This window comes from Lithobates pipiens, unplaced genomic scaffold (assembly GCF_037356315.1).
Source record: "Lithobates pipiens isolate NorthernLeopardFrog02 unplaced genomic scaffold, aLitPip1_a1.2 Scaffold_1, whole genome shotgun sequence".
NCBI lineage: Eukaryota > Metazoa > Chordata > Amphibia > Anura > Ranidae > Lithobates > Lithobates pipiens.
In genome coordinates this window covers 168,818,375-168,838,255 of record NW_027507685.1, presented here as the reverse complement: position 1 = coordinate 168,838,255, position 19,881 = coordinate 168,818,375, and the positions used below count along the sequence as shown (strand labels likewise).

Genomic DNA, 19,881 nt, shown 5'->3' with positions numbered 1-19,881 from the left:
CTATTTTGGCATTTTATGGCCTTCGAAACTGTGATAGGTAGTGAGGAGTTAAATCAAAAATTTGCACCCTTAGAAATCCTGAAGGTGGTGATTGGTTTTCGGGGTGCCATGCGCGACTAGACTCCCAAAAAGTCCCACACATGTGGTATCCCCATACTCGGGAGAAGTAGCGGAATATATTTTGGGGTGCAATTCCACATATAACCATGGCATGAGTGAGCAATATATCATTTAGTGACAACTTTTTGTAAAAAAATTTTTATTTTTTTTTGTCATTATTCAATCCCTTAGGACAAAAAAAATAAATATTCAATGGGCTCAACATACCCATCAGCAATTTCCTTGGGGTGTCTACTTTCCAAAATGGGGTCATTTGGGGGGGATTTGTACTGCCCTGCCATTTTAGCACCTCAAGAAATGAGATCAGCAGTCATAAATTAAAAGCTGTGTAAATTCCAGAAAATGTACTCTAGTTTGTAGACGCTATAACTTTTGCGCAAACCAAAAAATATACGCTTATTGACATTTTTTTTACTAAAGACATGTGGCTGAATAAATTTTGCCCTCAATGTATGACTAAAATTTAGTTTATTCGATTTTTCTTATAACAAAAAGAAGAAAATATCTTTTTTTTTCAAAATTTTCGCTCTTTTTCCATTTATATCGCAAAAAAAAAAAATCGCAGAGGCAATCAAATACCATCAAAAGAAAGCTCTATTTGTGGGAAGAAAAGGACGCAAATTTCGTTTGGGTGCAATATTGCATGACCGCGCAATTACCAGTTAAAGCAGCGCAGTGCGAAATTGCAAAAAGACCTCTGGTCCTTAAGGTGTTTATTGGTCCGGAGCTGAAGTGGTTAAACAGAGACTGGTGGACTTAGGCCACCATAGACAGATTGAAATTCAGCCTGTTCAGCAGAAATTTAAATCAATCGATGTGCAGACTGGCTGCACAGAATTCGATCTATCAACTGACAATACAACCAGCTTACCTTTTTTTCTTTTTTTTGTGATCACTGCTGGCTGCTAAGCTGCCGGCAGCAATCACTGTATTCTGATGGCTTGAAAACTTTCACCTCAGAGCACACACCCACACATGGCTCTTATGGATGCTTAGTAAATCAAGTGCCAGGCTTCACTAGCATTACACCTGTGTGACTGCGACCAAGTCTGGGCACAAGCTAGCACAGGCTCCTGGAAACATGGGAAGGGTGGCCAGTAAGAGGAGAGCTGGGAAATGACATTACTTGCCTCATATTCCTGCCACTCCTAAACCTGCTCCACTGCAGCACCAGGCCCACAATGCCCTTAATCTGGCTGGTGCCCCAGGGTGTGCACCTGCATGTGCTTTTCTCACTACCCGCAATTGACACAGGAGGAGCCTGCACCCTGGTGAATATGGTGGTCATGCCAGAGAGAAAGCAGGACTTGCATGTTTAGCTTGCTGAACTCGCTGTGACTCTCGGCTACTCTGCTGGCTTGGCTTGCCCAGTGGTGTGGTGCTCACTCACCAGAGAACCTCCAGACTCCACAGGTAGCACTTAGTGTGGCGGCAGTGACAGAACATTCTTTAGTCTTCACCTTCCTGCAGTCTTATTGGTCTTTGTACTGGGTGTGGGGAAGGGGCAAGCTCTTTATCTCAGTCTCTCTGGGGCAATCATGCAGTCTCTCTCTGGGAGACTTCTCCAAAATGATTGCCCCCACAGGGAGTGACTGCTTCACACTGCCCACACAGAGAGTGACTGCTTCACACTGCCCACACAGAGAGTGACTGCTTCACACTGCCCACACAGAGAGTGACTGCTTCACACTGCCCACACAGAGAGTGTCCGCTTCACACTGCCTGCACAGAGAGAGTGACCGCTTCACACTGCCTGCACAGAGAGAGTGACCGCTTCACACTGCCTGCACAGAGAGAGTGACCGCTTCACACTGCCTGCACAGAGAGAGTGACCGCTTCACACTGCCCGCACAGAGAGTGACCGCTTCACACTGCCCGCACAGAGAGTGACCGCTTCACACTGCCCACACAGAGAGTGACCGCTTCACACTGCCCACACAGAGTGTAACTGCTTCACACTTCCTGCACAGAGAGAGTAACTGCTTCACACTGCCTGCACAGAAAGAGTAACTGCTTCACACTGCCTGCACAGAGAGAGTAACTGCTTCACACTGCCCCCACAGGGAGTGACCGCTTCACACTGCCCCCACAGGGAGTGACCGCTTCACACTGCGTGCACAGAGAGTGACCGCTTCACACTGCCTGCTCAGGGAGTGACCGCTTCACACTGCCTGCACAGAGAGCGACCGCTTCACACTGCCTGCACAGAGAGCGACCGCTTCACACTGCCTGCACAGAGAGCGACTGCTTCACACTGCCTGCACAGAGAGCGACTGCTTCACACTGCCTGCACAGAGAGCGACTGCTTCACACTGCCTGCACAGCGAGCGACTACTTCACACTACCTGCACGGAAAGCGACTGCTTCACACTGCCTGCACAGAGAGAGTGACTGCTTCACACTGCCTACACAGAGAGAGTGACTGCTTCACACTGCCTACACAGAGAGTGACCGCTTTACAATGCCCGCATAGAGAGTGACTGCTTCACACTGCCTGCACACAGAAAGTGACCGCTTCACACTGCCTGCACAGAGAGTGACCGCTTTACACTGCCTGCACAGAGAGTGACCGCTTCACACTGCCTGCACAGAGAGAGTGACCGCTTCACACTGCCTGCACAGAGAGAGTGACCGCTTCACACTGCCTGCACAGAGAGAGTGACCGCTTCACACTGCCTGCACAGAGAGAGTGACCGCTTCACACTGTCTGCACAGAGAGAGTGACCGCTTCACACTGTCTGCACAGAGAGAGTGACCGCTTCACACTGTCTGCACAGAGAGAGTGACCGCTTCACACTGTCTGCACAGAGAGAGTGACCGCTTCACACTGTCTGCACAGAGAGAGTGACCGCTTCACACTGTCTGCACAGAGAGAGTGACCGCTTCACACTGCCTGCACAGAGAGAGTGACCGCTTCACACTGCCTGCACAGAGAGAGTGACCGCTTCACACTGCCTGCACAGAGAGAGTGACCGCTTCACACTGCCTGCACAGAGAGAGTGACCGCTTCACACTGCCTGCACAGAGAGAGTGACCGCTTCACACTGCCTGCACAGAGAGAGTGACCGCTTCACACTGCCTGCACAGAGAGAGTGACCGCTTCACACTGTCTGCACAGAGAGAGTGACCGCTTCACACTGTCTGCACAGAGAGAGTGACCGCTTCACACTGTCTGCACAGAGAGAGTGACCGCTTCACACTGCCTGCACAGAGAGAGTGACCGCTTCACACTGCCTGCACAGAGAGAGTGACCGCTTCACACTGCCTGCACAGAGAGAGTGACCGCTTCACACTGCCTGCACAGAGAGAGTGACCGCTTCACACTGCCTGCACAGAGAGAGTGACCGCTTCACACTGCCTGCACAGAGAGTGACCGCTTCACACTGCCTGCACAGAGAGAGTGACCGGCAGTGTCAAGCAGTCTCTCTCTCTCTCTCTCTCTCTCTGGGCCAATGTGGAGCAGTCTCCCTCCCTCTCTGTACGGGAAATGTGGTGTAGATGGATGGTCAGCTGATTCTGGGGTTCAATGGGCCACTTGACTGGACTTGCCCCCCCAGGCCTAAGGCTGCCAGCCCTCCCCTGAATAGAAGCAGAAAAATGTGTTAGTATTTTCTACACAGTCCTGTGACTGCATCTCCTCCTTTGCTTGTTACAATGTGCTCGTATCTGGTGGGCTTGTAATTGAGAATTTCAGCAATCGCGTTTGTTTCACATTCACTCACTGACTGACACAGCTCCATTAATCTTGACCATAGGGTTGTTACGCCACCTACAGGAGAGGACTAGGCAGAACATGTTATACATGTGAAAAAACAGAACTTTACAGTTCCGCCCAGGGGGCGGTCCCTCCAGTAACATCTCCTCAGCCTGCTTCCTGCAGCTCCGTTTTTTTTCTGCCTAGTGAAGGAGATGGACCTAGGAACCCTGCGGGACCGTCGGTTCTGGGATTTTTGTGCCCAAGATTTTTGGATCCTGTGATCTACTATCAAAAGCTGGCTGGGAATCTCCCTAGCCTGGCCATCGAGCGTGTGCAGACCATAGCTACACGCCGGGTCGGCCACGACATGCCTCTCAGGCTCCAGGGGCAGCAATTGAGCGCAATGCTCTGGGGCACACATATGACCGGGCTACTGATCCCTGTGTCACAGTGTGCCGTGGCCAGCAGCCATCCCATACTGATCGGAGAGTGGGTCTGTGATGAGATGTCCCCAGCTCGTCCGGATGGTAAGTACAGCTCTCTCTGCCTTGGGGGGGTTGAGCAGCTGGGCATTTCCTGGGAGGTCGATTCGGGGGTCCCTCTCTTCTCTCCCTGTCCCTGCCCCCCATGGGGGATGCTGCATGATGGGCTGCTGAGCGGTGTGTGTGTCTGTAGCCGGGGGTCCCCTGGGGAGCTCTCACCTTGGATGGGGGGGGCTGATCTGGGTGGCTGTGTCCCTGGGTGTCTGTGGTCTCCCCGCTGGGTGTCTGGAGGTCTGCATGTTCTGCCGCCATTTTCACTGTTTGTTCTCTGTGTACAGTTGTTTGTCAGCCATTTTTGGTGTGCCTCAGTGGAAAACATGGTCAGGGGCCATTTTGCTGTAGTTTAGCAGCCATTTTCCCTGTGATTATGTTCCTTATACTGGGCGGCCATTTTGTTGTAGCCCAGCACGGTTTTTATGCTCAGCGCTGGTCCCTGCTGCCCAGAACAGCGCGCTTTCTCACTCAGGACACCTGGGAGCTGACACAGGATGCAGGCACTTGTAGCTGAATGGCGCAGAACTCGGTCTGGGTGGTGAGTCCTGCGGTGGGAGCCCCTCAGTCTGCAGCAGCTAGGAGGGTGGGACTGTGCACCTGTCTTAAGTCCCCAAGGGTGGCAGACAGGGTGGGTCAGCATGGCTTCAGAAACTGATGTTTCTTACCCCAAACTCCCTGCAATTGCAACCGGCTTGTCTGCAAACCCTTGGACGCTTTGTCAGTGGTCCTTAAAACATTTGTTGCCAGGGTAGAGATAGTGCGTGGGCGCAAGGTGGTAGAAAGTGGCTCCTGCACCCCCCCGTCCTCTGGGGAGATCTCTGATGTAGACTCTGACCCCACTGAGACTGGTGGCCCCTGCTCTGTTGCTTCAGATGACGCTGACCAGGACCAATCAGACAGTGAGGATGAGTCCCCCAATGTTGAGTGCATGTGGCCTGGTATGGTTCAGGAGGAGGGGGGGTGCTCTCTCGTCCCTCCCTCTTTTCCTGCGGCCTGCCAGGTTGCGTACTCGGATAAGGATCTGGTATGGATCTTGAAGGGGACCTCCACGCCAATATTTTTTACATTTTGGAGCGGGGTTCCCCTTAATATCCATACCAGACCTGAAGGGCCTGGTATGGAATTCCCAGACATTTTGTTTTTATTTTGTTTTTTTTCTTAATGCTGTTTTTAACAATGAACTTTTATGCGTATTGCCAGCTCATCCCTAATGCTAACATGACCTGTGTGCAAATATCCTTAAAAAACAACAACATAAAAGTGAACCAGCGTAAAAAAAAAAGTCAAGTTTATAGGTGCGCCCATTCAACCTATGCTAATGCATTTACGTTGCTTCACATTTACTAAGATTTTGCTGGTGCAGTGAACCAAAGCATTTGAACATGCGCAAATGCCGCTTGCGCATGTGCAGTGCATGAATTGAGTTCTAAGTCTACTTGCAGGGCGCAGCAGGCTTGTTCAGAAAAAGTTACTTTATCATTCTATTTTGGGCATATTTGTTACTTGGGAAATTATTACTATACTTCCTCACATCACCCCCATAATATTGGCACTTCCAGCTTCTTTAAATTATGAGTTGAAGAATGCTTGCGTCATGTCTATAGTGGTGCACCGATCCCGTCTCCCGTGCGCCGAGAATATTATAGTAAAGGGGGAATTACGCTGTGTTACAGGTGCAAATTGGCCGTTGCGCATCGGCGTGCGCCGCAACTCATAGCGCAAACCGCTCGTAAATCAGCCCTACTGTGTATGTAATAGAACACCTCATTGTAGCCATTGCAAAATCATGATTATCTCTATCTTGGGATTATGATATAAACTAAAACCATCCACTGTGAGTGGACATAACATTGTTTTTTTTTCCATAATGAATGATAAGATTAGTTTACAGTGACTAAAGTCTTGTTTTTTGTTTCAAAATAACAAACAGGTTATACTTACCTGCTCTGTGCAGTGGTTTTGCACAGAGCAGCCCAGCTCATCCTCTTATTGGGTTCCTCTTCGGCACTCCTGGCCCGTCCCTCCTGTTGAGTGCCCCCACAGCAAGCAGCTTGCTATGGGGGCACCAGAGCAACAGACACTTCATTCAGACATGGAGCCACGGGCGGCTCTGCTCCCTCTCTCTCATTGGCTCACTGACTTTGACAGAAGCGGTAGCCAATGGCGCTTCGCTGCTGTCTCAGCCAATGAGGAGGGAGAGTCCTGGTCAGCCGAGACTCCGAAACACTATAATAAAATAAAAGGAGGGTGCAAACACCGAGTGCATTACCTTCAATACTAAAATCTATATATTAAAATGACTAAAACATACTCACAAACAAAAGAAGAAATATATGCCCATCAAATCACAACCCCAGTATTGTGGATAAGTAGTATCTGTAGATGCGTTTTGGGAGCCAAGCCCCCTGCCTCAGAGCTCTGGTTTGATGGGCTTATAGTTCTTCTTTTGTTTGCAAGTATGTGTTTTTGGCATTTTAATAAATTGATTTTAGTATTGAAGGTAATGCACTAGGCGTTTGTCCCCGCCTTTCTTTTTATTAAAACACCAGTTATGTGTAAAAACCCAAGTTTAAACCTTTAAAGCAGTATCACCCTTTACTTGCTGTACTGTGCACATTCTGTGGATTCTGTTTTTGAAAAAATATCCGCACTCCAACAATGATCCTGCCTTACAGTTACAGTAATTGAGGTAGAATTTTACCAAAGTACATGCTGCTATACTCAAGATTAAAAATACACAGGAAGGGACAATACAGAAAGATGTAAAACCAAATTTTTAGGTGTAAATGTTTAGGTACACCCTTCAAATCATCAAAAATATGTAAACAATTCCAAATGTAATACAGTAATACTTTTAATCAAACACTATTTTTCTCTTTTTTCAAATTATTCAACTTAGTCAAAGAAAAACTCTTAGCCCTTGTACACACGGTCAGACATTCCGACGGAAAATGTAGGGTTGGATCGTGTTGTCTGATAATCCGACTGTGTCTGGGCTCCATTGGACTGTTTCCGTCGGAATATCCGACCGACAAAGTTTTAGAGCTGGGCTATAAAACTTTCAACATGATTCGATCGGACTTTGTCCGATTGTGTGTAGAGAATTCCGTTCGGACAAAGTGCCACGCATGCTCAGATCAAATTCCTAGACCAAAGCTATTGGCTACTAGCCTGAACGTCGTGTCGTCTTAACTAAATAACGTCATCACGTTACGTACAATCGGATTTTTCAACAACTTTGTCCGACCGTGTTTATGCAACACCAGTTTCGGACAAAATCCAACGGATTTTGTTGTCGGAATGTCCGACCGTGTGTACAAGGGCTAAGATATTCATCATGCAAAATTAGAAATTATTAGCTGCTCTGTTTACAGTCGGTTCTAACTAAAACTGTCATTAAATTCTGTTCAACTATATTTTGCAAGCGGAAATTGCTTTCAACTAATCACCTACAGGCATCTCAATTAAACCAGCTAAATATCTGATATATTTCCTTTCCTTTTACTTTCCTTTCTGAATGTGCTATGGCTTACAGTACAAAAACACAGCATAAAACCCAGCACAAACAATCTAGCACAATTCTGCATCATTTATATCTCTTGTTTACACAAATCGAAGTCCGCTCACAGCGTCATTGTGTTTGTATCACAGTCATGATATTTTAACCACTTTCAGACCGGACCAATTTGCTGGTCAACGACCAGACCACTTTTTGCGATTCGGCACTGCGTCGCTTTAACTGACAATTGCGCGGTCGTGCGACGTGGCTCCCAAACAAAATTGACGTCCTTTTTTTCCCACAAATAGAGCTTTCTTTTGGTGGTATTTGATCACCCCTGCGGTTTTTATTTTTTGCGCTATAAACAAAAATAGAGCGACAATTTCGAAAAAAACACATTATTTTTTACTTTTTGTTATAATAAATATCCCCAAAAATATATAAAAAAACATTTTTTTCCCTCAGTTTAGGCCGATACGTATTCTTCTACATATTTTTGGTAAAAAAATCGCAATAAGCGATTATTGATTGGTTTGCGCAAAAGTTATAGCGTTTACAAAATAGGGATAGTTTTATAGCATTTTTATTAATAATTTTTTATTATTTTTTTTTTACTAGTAATGGCGGCGATCTGCGATTTTTATTGTGACTGCGACATTGTGGGGGACCCATCGGACATTTTTGACACATTTTTGGGACCATTGTCAATTATACAGTATTCACTGCTATATAAATGCAGTGATTCCTGTGTAAATGACACTGGCAGGGAAAGGGTTAACCAGTGGGTGGCAGTGTAGGGGTTAAGTGTTCCTAGGGGTGTGTTACTAACTGTGGGGGGTTGGGCTTTCATTTAGTGTACACTGATCTCTGCTCCAATCACATGGAGCAGAGATCAGTGTCACTAGTTGCTAGGCAGAATGGAAAAATGTTGTTTACACAGCATTTCCTCCATTTGGCCGCTCCGTGAGACGATCGCGGGGATGCCCGCGGCGATCGAGTCCGCGGGTCCCGCGACCGGACTCACGGGGGTCCCGGGGAGCGTGCCGCCGCCGGCGCGCTCCCGATGCCAGGGCGGCATCGAATATTGGACGTACCTGTACGCCAATATGCCTGCCCGTGCCATTCTGTCGACGTACATCGTCGTGCGCTGGTCGGGAAGTGGTTAAGTTCTTTTAGGGTTTTTATTCCATATGTGCAAAATGAGATCACACAAATACTTATAAGTATAACATTTATTAAAAAGTAATGACAGATACAGATAATGATAAAGATAACGAAAAAAATAACCAGAATACTTAACTAAAGATGCTGTTTTGCCATGGAGTACCTATCGGCTTTTATAAAGCATGGCTGACCAGTTTCAGACACATGCCATATGGAGGCAGGTCTGATGTGAGACTAGCCTATTCCAGTTTGGGCTGTGGCATATACAGGCTAGTATGTGAGTAAATGACCAATCAAAGTTGTTTGGACAGTGATATCAACCTTTTAAGGACTTGATCGGTTTACTATTACACATTCCTTTCACATGAGCCATCCAAAGTAATCAGAAAAACTAGGATATTAGAGGCTTTCTTATGTCTTGTATGACTCATTAACCAAGTTTAGAATTCATTGAACTTTATCAAAAAATGCTGTAAATACCTAATTTCAGAGCGGCGATCCGTAATCACATGACCGCCCAGTTCTCTTTTCCTCCTCTGACAGATGCAGTTGGGGGGCCGAGATTCCCCCACTGACATCATTTAGGAGGGGAGGAGGAGGAGCGAGCCATCCGGTCATGTGATTGTGGATCGTTGCTCTAAAATTAGGTATTTACAGCTTTTTTTTTTTATAACTCACATACAGAGGGGGGCACTGAATTAAGAGACAGCGCTGATGGTGTATAAATGTTTGGCATTATTCAAGCAGCGGGATTGGAGGGTCGGAACTGTCACTAGCTGACAGGCAGAGAGGGGAGGGGGGAGGAGGAGGACAGAGGAGACAGAGCAGAGCTGCGGATGACAGAGGCACGTAAACTGACCACGGTGTCAAGACTCAGCGAGCAGCCATGATATAATGTCATCAGTTTACATAGGGGTGGGCAGAAACTGGCAGGATCAGCCAGGTATTTCAGGTGATAGAAGGGCCCAAATGACACAGCACAAGCACTGTGCTGTAAAACATGCTTTAAAGGAGCAGGATCCATTATTTTTTTTTAACAAAAGCTTTAAGTTTATGCATAGCGTCAATATTTGTAATGTTGACCCTCCTTTTGAAGACCTCTGTAATTCACCCTGGTATGCTGTCAATCCACTTCTGGGCCAAATCCTGACTGATGGCAGCCCATTCTTGCATAATCAATGCTTGGAGTGTGTCAGAATTTGTGGAGGTTTTTTTGTTCACCCACCTCTTGAGGATTGACCACAGATATTCAATGGGATTAAGGTCTGGTGAGTTTCTTGGCCATGGACCTAAAACGTTGATGTTTTGTTCCCCAAGCCAATTACTTATCACTCATGCTTTATGGTAAGGTACTCCATCATGCTTGAAAAGGCATTGTTCGTCACCAAACTGTTCTTAGATGGTTGGTAGAAGTTGCTTTCGGAGGATATTTTTGTTCTTTATTCATGGCTGTGTTCTTAGGGAAAATTGTGAGCGAGCCCACTACCTTGACTGAGAAGCAACCCCACACATGAGTGGTCTCAGGATGCTTTACTGTTGGCATGACACAGGACTGATGGTAGTGCTCATATTTTCTTTCAAGAGTTTTTCCAAATGCCCCTAACAATCGTAAAGGGGATTTATTAGATGGCTTTACCCCAGTCCTCAGCAGCCCAATCCCTGTACCTTTTGCAGAATATCAGTCTGACCCTGATGAGGTTTCTTTGACACCCTTATGTACACCTTTTAGACATATTACCCTTGTTACCCCACCTATCAGATCGTTAACTATTTCACTGAGATATCATATCGGTTTTCCATATTGGTTGTAGTGATGGGGCTTGGCTATATTCACCTCTATCGAATCAGCTTACCTGCTTCATCAGAAGATTAGGACACAAATGTGCATGGTCATAGTCACTTACGGCAAGCTGGGTAATCAGTGGAATGTTTAAGACATTCCATGACCCTCGAATCAGCAGGAAAAGGTACAATAGGACATAAAATGCAGGGGAGTCATAACCATCATCAGGGCAAGTTGCACAGTAACAGATTCCATAATTCTGGAAAGAAGGAATAATGAAGGGATAATCATTTTGGTCAGCTTTAGCTACAACTGAGTTGGAGTTCAGACTGCCCTGGGCACATGTACATGGGGCAGCACAGTGGTGTAGTGGTTAGCACTCTCACCTAGCAGTAAAAAGGGTCTCTGGTTCAAATCCCAACCACGACACTACCTGCCTGGAGTTTGCATGTTCTCCCTGTGCCTGCATGGGTTTCCTCCGGGTACTCCGGCCTCCTCCCACACTCCAAAGACATGCTGGTCGGTTAATTGGCTTCTGTCCAAAAAAAAAAAGGCCCTAGTATATGAACGGGGACTTTGGATTGTGGGCTCCTTGAGGGTAGGGACCGATGTGAGTGTGCAATGTAAAGGGATAAGGACAATTGTAGACACTCACTCAGGTTGAACTGGATGGACTGGTGTCTTTATTCGACCTTACTAACTATGTAACTATGTAAATTCCCTTTCCACCTTTTATTGTTAGTGATCAAGATGTATATGGATGGTACTATTGTATTTAGATTGGCAATTTATTTATTATTGATGTACAGTATTTGTATTTGCCTTTTATCACCTGTTTCATTATGTGTATTTCATATCCAATACGGGGCAACCCTATTTTATTCATGATACTAGTTTTCATCTTAATTTTTTAGCATATATATTTTAGTTTTTTAATTTAGTTGAACATATTCTATTAGGTCCACTAGATGGTGTTTTGCAGTTAAGGCTTAACAGCCATCTTTTTTAATTCTCTTTGAATGTGTGGCCTGGATTCTTGTTACCCTTTCATTTAGTTTCGGCTACAGTGGGTTAAACTTGAAAACGAGGCTAGTCTCAGAGGAGAGTCTGAGTGAGGCGTGGAGCGTATAAGATCAAGGCTTCACGTTTCGGATTCCCCGTTAGCTAATCTATAAATGGTGCGCGATGATTGAGCATAACTTCTATGCCCTGTATGACATTAGATGTGCGTAAGGCAGAGCCAATGCTCATGATGTCTTCATGTAAATCGATACCAGGAAGCTGCCCGTCTGACTCCCAGGACAGGTTGTATATAATAAGCCCTAATGTGTTTTGACATTGTAAAAGTCTAGTACATTTTTAATAAACTGGTGATTGCGGTTTTACGCTATGTGGCTGTCCTGACATTCTTCTTCTGTTATGGCCGAGTGACACAAGTCTGAGGTTATGACTGCCATGAATATGTGATTTGGAGGAGGAAGTGCACGGTATCCCAGATGGTGACCATTTGGAGATTTAAGGGCATGTTGCCACCTTTCTTTATTTGAAAGCGTCCATTTGCTTTGGTAAGCATATATTTATGTGGCACAGGGTGGTGGTTCACAATGGTGTAAATTTTTTTTTGAAGAGCTGTATATTGAAACATAGATGAAGACTTTGCTGATTATCTTAAGACTGTCAGTGTTTGCTGCACATATTTGCTTGGACTCACACTTCATTTTTTTTAATGAAATCTTTTTTCATTGTTGTTCCTAGTTTCATTATTTTCATTTTTATTGCTGCACTTTTGTTTATATGTAAATAAAAGGCCAGAGATTTAAAGTAATAAAGTCAGTAGCTGAGGCCATGACTTTTACACCTAAGTAGGTAATCTGGGATACCCGTTGGAGGTTCATATCAGGGTCCACAAGGTTTTGGGCATTGGGGTACAGGGGCAATATGGAGGAGTTAGAACAATTTACTTTATGCTCAGAGTGGGTGGTGAATTAATTTTAATATATGAAAGGCAGCTTGCAGGTTATTTCTCAGAGTCCTGGATTCCTGAGGAATAACAAGAGGTTGTCCATATACAGTGCCACACTTTCCCTTATTCCCACAACCTCCAAGGCACCTATGCCAGAGGAGGACCACAAAGCTATTTTCAGTGGCTCCATAAAAAGAGCAAATAGAAGAGGGGAGAGGGGGCATCCTTGCATGGTTCCTCAGCCTATGGCAAAAAAGTCAGACCAATCTTGAGGGCTGTGACCAAAATATAACCCACAAGAGAGATGTGCTCTGTGTTTAAACAGAGCTTGCTTGTGTGGATATTTTAAAATGTGATATACATTTTAAAATTAATCCAAAAGAAAAATGAAAGTCCAAACAATAATAATAATAAAACAGTGCTCAATCCCAATAAGTCGGATAACATGCAATATGTGAAGTCACTTCTGAATGCAGTGTTGTGTCTGCAGCGATTGACAATGAAACCCTTTTATTTTTATGTTATTAAGGTTCTCACCCAATCTTACTAACAGTTTTCGCATAGTGCATATTACTGGCCACAAGGACAAGACCGTAATAACATAAAGGGCTTCAGGGAACATAGCCTTTCAAATCATTTTAGATTACATCATAATCAAGGTTACATCATAACTGAGATCCTAGCCTATTCATGTTCTGCGGCATAGATAAAATGGATAAACACTGGAGGGGTACTAATGTGCGCAAAGCAGTGTCGCAAAATGAGACACGCTGGATATATGAGCCCTCAGGGTATGAACATTAACTGCTTTATATAAAATGATTACTGTACAGGTTACATGGCATATCAGGAGCTGTTATTTTTAATGCATTTTTCAATTATGGATTATGTCATACCTCAGTAAGTGAAATGTAGCCAGCAGATTGGGCCTCATCTTAAAAGCTACCTTTTTTGTAGGTCCATACATTGCTATATACAATCAATGGGAGAAATGCGGTGCCGGGATTAGAGCTATACATTTTGGTATTGCATCTGTATAATAGGTTAATAATATAATTTTTAATATAACTTTCAATCAAATTCCATTTTCATAGTATAGCACTATAGCTCTACAGGCTAGAACATACACCCCTAGTTAGCACCCAGTTAATTAACCCCCACATATCTGTGTACAAGATACTAACAGCACCATTGCACAGTGGCAAACATTTTACAAGTAATACACTCCTCAGCCACAAGATGGTCGCTACAGACTGGGTTAGTATCAAGGCACATTAAGGGACATATATGTTCATAAAATACATCTTTATACATCTTGAGATTGACCCACCACTGTTTAGATTAGTTAAAGAACCCTGAGATCACCATTTAATTTGCACATTTTTTTTTTATGTGCGAGGAAATGGGTGGGTTCTGGGGCAGCGGGGACTGTATGTATTACTGAGACACTCATCGTGACCTCTAGCTGTTTTGTCACCACGTGACGTCACATGGTGACAAAACACGTCAGGTTGGAATGCCCACTGACAGCAAGCTGGTCCATGTGGAGGTAGCTCCAGTCTACATAGTCAAAGGCCTTGGCTATATTAAGGGACACCATGAGTCTCGTCCCAGAGTTGGCATGATGAATTTGGAGATGAGAAAAAGGCCTGTGCATGTTTGTATCTGTAGACTTATAGGGCATAAAGCATGTCTGGTCAATATTGATCAAAGCTGGGAGTATTTTTAGACAGCCAAGTGGCTAAAACTTTTAACAGGGCTATGGGTCGATATGAGGAACAGGAGGTGAGATCCATGCCTGGCTTGAGGAGAAGAACTGCGTTGGCCTCCAGCATGGAAAAGTCAAAATTGCCATGGTATATATAGAATCCCACTCAGGTGGCATGATTACGCTCTTGTCTGGTTATTCCATCAGTAATCATCATCATAATGCAAATTAAAAGGCTAATCCATAGTACAAAGAGGACCAAAGGAACCACAGTGTAAAACCTCAGGTGGGCCGCTTTCAGGTATTAGGGTGCTTGATGATGTCACGAATGTGGGCTTTAGCCCAAGAAGCAGTTACTGATATAGTAGCGTGTGCTTAGACAGAAGAGGGTGTAAACTGATCCTTAACGCCATAGGCCACTAAAAATGATGGAGGGGAAGTTGATTCCCCTTTACTACAACCATCAGGATGGAACAAAGTGTCAGTCTTTCTAAAATCTCCTTCTGATGCACTGGAGCTGGACAAGAACAAAGTCCTGGTTGAGGTGAAAGGTGGAAACAACCCTGTCCTTGGATACATTGTACATAATTACAGACCTAACGAAAACTACATACACTATTAGAAATTCCTTTGGCGTGCACATAACTAAAAACAAATGCATGTGGCCGACTGTGACCCGCATACTGGTTCATAATTTCCTGATACATTGAATAGAGGTTGTGCTTTGGATTGATTGGATCATGATGAACCAGTATGGTCGCAGTCGAGCACATGCATTTGTTTTTAGTGATGTGCACGGCAGCGATTCGTCTGAGTGGAATTAGATATTATTCGCTTAGAGGACTCTCCGAATTATGATAGCTTCTTTATCTCAATTGAGGAAAAGGGCCATATTCAGGTTCTGAGGTTTTTGGCCTAATTATTAGTATAATGGATGCGCAATGCATGCTGGTCTGGGGGGTATATTGATTTCAGTGAGGATTTCATTGCCCTGCACTTTTATCTTTATTTATTTTTTCTGTTTGGGGAGATCTTTTGTCCTCTTCGATGTACGTTTTTTGTGTAATCGCCGGTACGCGGGGGATGAATCGCATGCGGTAATTTCTACATTTCATATGCTGTTGATGCTGTGTGGGTGGTGAGCGTGAGACTCCTCTGAGCGCCGGTGATACAGGATTGTGGAAAGTTTCTTTTGAAGTAAGGGTGTCCTTATAACTGGTTTCTTGATTCACTTTGAGTGATGTGGGGAGGCGAATATAACTACCTAAGATTATTATGATTATATTTTATGCATTGCAACCAATATAACTAATAGCGTTGTCTGTCATAACATATAGAAAAACTTGTTAGAATGTATCTGCAGCATTAGTTTTGACGCGCATACTAGTGCACAGTGATTTAGATTTTTACACTGTGATGGCTTAACTGCAGTGCTATATAAAAACATGTTTTTGCCTGCATGGGGATTTGATTTGTTACGAGTATGCTCCCCTGTATCAGTTGTGGCTGAGGATAGGAGTAGGAATAGGAGTCCTTCCTTACACCGCGCGAGTATACTTAAAGGACAAGCTGCTCTGCATAGACCCACCCGCTGAAGAAGACGTGATTGCGAAACGCGTATGGGTGTGTCTATGCAGCTATCCATTGTCTAAGTGCCAGCGATGGTTATCCCGGGTCTCATCGGCCTCTGCCTGTTAGTTTGTGAACACTTCAGGAGGAGAGCGGTGAGAATTAACTGATGCGGGCTGAATGATAATGATAATTTTAATGCAATGACTCAAGAATGTTTAAATTTAAGCAGTTTTTATAGCGCGTGGAGTGTGGTTTTTAAATAAACAGATTTACACTATGGATTATCTGTGTGTTTTTTCTGATTATGGTAATGAACTGACTGAGAGCCTAGTGGAATCCTGGGTGGAGTATAAGCAACATTTCCTGGGTGGAGATGGCTTTGGTGGGCTGATGATTGCAGTGCAAGAGGACTTCCCAGTAAAAACCTTTTACAACGCCTAAGATTAAACCCTTAGGGGTAAGTGCATTGGCAAAGGGGGGATCACACGGAGCACGAGGCTGTTGTTTATATGCATGGTGTGCTGTGGATTCTTTGAGAAGACTCTCCTATCAAACCTAAGGGCTTTGGGATCACAACACTCCTTTTTATGAACTTTTCCATTCTTTGGACTCTTTGTTTTCCCTATAGTGTGTATATATATATATATATATATATATATATATATATGTGTATGGTACTCATTTTATTTTTATAGCGCTGTTAATGTGTAGGTACTGTGTTTAGCGGAATTTTGAGATTGTACCTGCGCATATTTTATTTTAATTTATAGAGCGTTGTTAAAAGAAGCGGGATGCTACAAAATTGTAATTATGGCCCCGTCCCTACTTTTGTGAGACGTGTTGCTGCCAATTTTCAAAATTACCTTATTTTCTTCTTAAAATTTTAAATTTTCTCAGTTTAACCACTTGACCACTGGGCACTTAAACCCCCCTCCCGCCCAGACCAATTTTTAGCTTTCGGTGCTTTCACACTTTAAATGACAATTACTCAGTCATGCAACACTGTACCCAAATAAATTTTTCGGCCTTTTTTTCCCACAAATAGAGCTTTCTTTTGGTGGTATTTGAAAAAAATACGCATTTTTCTTTGTTTTTGTGATAAAATTTTGCAAATGATTAATTTTTCTTCATAAATTTTGGCCACACATTATACTGCTACATATCTTTGGTAAAAATAACCCAAATTAGTGGATATTATTTGGTCTTTGTGAAAGTTAGAGAGTCTACAAGTTGTGGTGCAAATCATACAAAATTGATCACATCTGTTGTACTGGTGGCCTATCTCATTTCTTGCGACCCGTACAAGCCAGGAAAGTAAAAATACCCCCCAAATGACCCCTTTTTTGAAAGTAGACATTCCAAGGTATTTAGTAAGAGGAATGGTGAGTTTTTTGATGTAATTTTTTTCCCACAATTCTTTGCAAAATGAAGATTTTTTTATTTTATTTAAATTTTTTTCCACAAAATTGTCATTGTAATAGGTTATTTCTCTCACGTGGCATGTGTATACCACAAATAATGCCCCAAAATAAATTCTGCTACTCCTCCTGAGTATTACAATACCACATGTGTGGGACTTTCCCACAGCCTGGCCACTCTGAGAGGCCCAACATGCAGGGAGCAACGTCACGTGTTCTAGGAGCATAAATTACACATTTAGCTTGTTGACTACCTATTACACTTTTGAAGGCCCTGGAGCACCAGGGCAATAACACGTGACACTGACGTGACACTGATGACAGATGGCACTGATGTGGCACCGATGACAGATGCCACTAATACGTGGCACTAATGACACGTGACACTGATGACAAATGGCACTAATATGTGGCACTGATGACAGATGGCACTTATACGTGGTACTGATGACACGTGGCTTTAATGCATGGCACTGATAACACATGGCACTAATATGTGGCACTGATGACACATGGCACTAATATGTGACACTGCTGACACGTGACACTGATGACAGATGGCACTGATACCTGGCATTGGCACGTGACACTGATAACAGATGACACGTGACACTGACAGGTGGCACTGATGACAGATGGCACTGATACGTGGCACTGATGGCAGATGGCACTAATATGTGGCACTGATGACACGTGACACTTATATGACACTGATGACAGATGGCACTATGTGGCACTGATGACACGTGGCACTGATGGCCGAGGGACACGGCCAGCACAGAACTTCCCTGATGCATGCCCGTGGTGGCACGCAGAGGGGAAGTAAACAGTAGGACGTCCACAGACGTCCTCCCGGCAGTTAGCATCCGCGCTGTAGCTGTCTTTTGGCTATAGCGTGGGCGTGAAGTGGTTAAACATTTGATGTGCTTTGTATTTTTTATTTTGAATAAAATATGGGTTTATTAGATTTGCAAATCATTGCACTGTTTTTATGTAGATTTTACACCACCTCCCAGCTTTTTTGGAATTGGGGTTGTAGTGTACTTTGGACTTTGCAAAAACTTTCCCCATGCAGAGCTAATGGGCAAATTATGGTCAATATGCACAGAAAATTCAACTTGTAAATAAAAGACTGTATGCAGAGAGTACTGATTAACCGCTTGCCGACCACCTCACTTAAGGCTACTTTCACACTGGGGCTTGGGGGCGTTAGCGGTAAAGGCTTTACTGCTGTAATAGGGGCACTTTGGGCCACTTTTAACGTTTTATGCCGCTAGCGGGAGGTTTAAAGCATCAACGCTGAAACGCTTTGCAGGCACTTCGGCAGAGGTGCCCATTGATTCCAATCACAGGGGCGGTGTAGGTATGGTCAATACACCATTCCCGCCCGAAAGATGCTGCTTACAAGACTTTTCCTAACATCCTGCAACCGCAGCACCCCAGTGTTCCCTCTTTTTTTGTTTATATCACAAAAAAAAAAAAAAAACAGCGTTGATCAAATACCACCAAAGAAAGCTCTATTTGTGTGAAAAAATGACATAAATTTAATTTGCATACATGTTGCATGACTGTGCAATTGCCAGTTAAAGCAAATAGCGAAAAGCAAAAAATGCTTTGGTCATGAAGGGGGTAAAACCTTCCAGAGGTCAAGTGGTTAATGACTCATACTCTGAATGGTCTAAGCTTATTAGTGGCGTACCCCAAGGTTCAGCATTTTTTAACATATTTAGGAATGATATAGAGTTTGGGATTAAAAGTACCATTTCTGCAGATGACACCAAGCTATTTAGTGGAATACCATCTTTACAGGATGTCTTCAATGTGCAAGCAGCCTTATTACACTGTTCGATTGGCCAAATGACAAATGAGGTTCAATGTCGATAAATGTAAAATCATTTGGGGCTAACAACATGCATACATCATGCATTTTAGGAGGAGAACAACTGGAGAGAAGGATCTGGTTGTTCTGGTAGATCATATACCTTATAATAACATGCAGTGCCAAGCTGCAGTTTCTAAAGAAAGCAAAAAATACTTGTATTAAAAGAGGTGCAGACTCCAGAGAGAAACATAATTTTGCCCATGTGCATAGCATTAGTAAGGCTTGATTCACACTAGTGTATGCTGTGCATTCCAGTTGCGGGAATCGCATCGACCTTTCCAGACCCCTGGAACAGGCAGAGGCTTCAAAACCCTGTTAAGGAATGAATGTTACTGGTGGTGAACCAGTTTTGTTTGTATACTTTTTTTTTCTTTTTTATTGAAAATTTCAAGATTACAAGTAAGAAATAGAAACACTCTGCTTAACTCAAATACAAATATGTAAGAAGTGGTAGTCTAATAGTCCCTTTTTGAGGGATATGTAGATCAAGATAGAACGTCAGACATTGTTCTTTAGTAACAGATATACGTTTGAATAAA

The 19,881-nt window shown here is 43.9% G+C and overlaps 1 protein-coding gene across 6 annotated transcripts in view; it reads left to right on the top strand.

Moving 5' to 3' along the window:
* L1CAM (L1 cell adhesion molecule) overlaps window positions 1-19,881 on the top strand; it is a 671,411-nt gene that overhangs the window by 77,380 nt on the left and 574,150 nt on the right. The window lies entirely within an intron of this gene.